At 34.9% G+C, this 2,140-nt stretch overlaps 1 long non-coding RNA gene across 1 annotated transcript; it reads left to right on the plus strand.

Moving 5' to 3' along the window:
• Nucleotides 1-528: 528 nt before the first annotated feature.
• Nucleotides 529-1,914, plus strand: LOC130472523 (uncharacterized). Its single transcript, XR_008933011.1, has 2 exons — nt 529-962; nt 1,532-1,914. It is a non-coding gene; the product is annotated as an uncharacterized lncRNA (long non-coding RNA).
• The last annotated feature ends 226 nt before the right edge of the window (nt 1,915-2,140 follow it).

Consider the following 2,140-nt stretch of genomic DNA (forward strand, 5'->3'; position numbering starts at 1 on the left):
GATTACAAGGCGGAATTTCAATTTTTATAATTAAACTTAGAAATTATCCCATAAAATTTGATTATTAATTGTGGAAATATGGTTAATTGAATAGAATTTGATTATTTGTGATCGATAGAAATGTTGTTAATTAAATTATGTTAAATATATTTGATTAATGTTGGTGGTTGCAAATGGTTTAAGCCTTGGGAGTAAAGTGAGAAAGTTGTTTGAGGATGAAAGTGATGGAAGGGTAAGAAGGTAAATTCACTTTTAGAATATTGCATTTTCAAGTAAAGCGTGCAACGATTTATTTTACGGTTTTTTCATGAAATGCCCCTGAGGTTTGCAATAATGCACCAAATACCCCTGCGCGTTTCAAAATTCATAGAATACCCCTATTTTTCCGTACTGTTCATTAAATGCACCTGTACTTAACGGACGTTAGCCTGCCGTTAGCTGTGTTTTACCATTCTACCCTTAATTCATATTTGGGGCTATTAAGGATGAAAAACCCTAAAGAAAATCAAAAAAAAAAAAAAGAATCTCAATCTTCTTCGCTTTCTCTCTCATCTCCCTTGTTCTTCTTCCTTGAATTCTACTCAAACGCTACAAAATCTGGGTGTTCTTTGGGTGAATTCGGGACAAAAAGGGGATATTTGAAGCGATTTCGATCTCACCCCCAATTCATCAATGGCAGATTCACCTCAAATTACTCAGAAACACAAGGCTCCATGAGGGTTCGATCTCACCCCCAATTCATCAACAGCCATTGATCTTCTTCCAGTGATTTGGTGGTGCAAGTGGTGGGAAGTCCGACGAATCCACCATTGTCGCCGACGAAGGTTGAAGGCTGGCCAATTCCGCAAACTCCAAGAAGAGGAAGGAACCCGAGAAGTTGCAGAAGGTTGAAGAAGTGGGTCCTGTTTGGTGGGTTGAAACCTCCAAGAACATCTCCCTTCATTTTCAATTCGATCCAGATGGTCAATTCTCTGCTAATCTCTCTTTTTTCTCTTTCTCTTGGTTTCGCGTTTGTAATTGTGGTTGCAAATTTGCAGGGAATAAAAAATTTAGGGGTACTTGAGATGCAAATTGCTTTTATTATTTTGTATATTTATTGAGATTGGTGGGATTATTGGAAATTTGAAGTTTAGTTTTTGAGAATGAGATTTTTGGGTTGTGTTACTTTGAGATGAATTTTTGTGGAAATTTAATTCAATTTAACATGATAATTTGATTTTGTCTATTTTTCCTTCCTTTTAATGATAGATTCCAGAAATGAATTTGTTGTCTACAGATCCCTTAATATTGATATTGTGGATTGTGGATTAAGCCTAATTAGTAATTTACTTGTGAGTTATCAGGAGTTCGTATTAATGTTTGTTTATTCAGAGGTTTAATTGGTTATTTTGAGGCCTCTAAACATGGAGGATCTGAGGCAAGCAAAGAATCAAGTAATGAATTGTAAAATCCAAGAATATGAACTTGAAAATTTATTTCAAACACTATATAAAATGTTAAATCTTACAACTTTGCACTTCCTGTACTGCAGTTTCTGATAGTTTTGCTTATGAGGGTGCAGTACTGAACGAACTAAAGCAGTGGAAGGAGCTCTATGGAGAAGGAGGGTCAAGAAATGAGCAACTTACTTACTTCTTATAGGAAGGTGGTATGGAGAAGGCGGGTCAAGAAAGAAGGATCAGTTGTAAGAGAACTCTGAGTCCTCTTTGGCAATAGATACATATCATAAGGCACTGAAGGAAGCTTATGTAATTTGTATTTCTTGTTAAACACTTTTGGTGGGCGAGTGGGAAAAAGCGAGTTTTAGATATAGATGCAACGAGGGCTTACATATATCTACTTATACCGTATTCTGTATTAAGAGTTTGCTCATGTTGTATAAGAAAAATAAAGCCTAATTTAACTTACAATTAATTTATGTACTACCAGTTACTGCGGCAGTAGCCATTTGTATATTATGTCTTATTTAACTTACAATTAATACTTGTTCTATCTCTTCTAAGTACTTGATTTTGAAACTGAGTGTCTAATGGTTAATTAAAGTTGGTTTGCATTGCAAACTTCTTCTGTTTATTAATGGAAATTTGTTACAAACTGCTCTACTTCATTGTTACTTTGCTAGGAAAATTAGAAATGCAAA

This window comes from Spinacia oleracea, chromosome 4 (genome assembly GCF_020520425.1).
Source record: "Spinacia oleracea cultivar Varoflay chromosome 4, BTI_SOV_V1, whole genome shotgun sequence".
In the NCBI taxonomy this organism is placed as follows: Eukaryota; Viridiplantae; Streptophyta; class Magnoliopsida; order Caryophyllales; family Amaranthaceae; genus Spinacia; species Spinacia oleracea.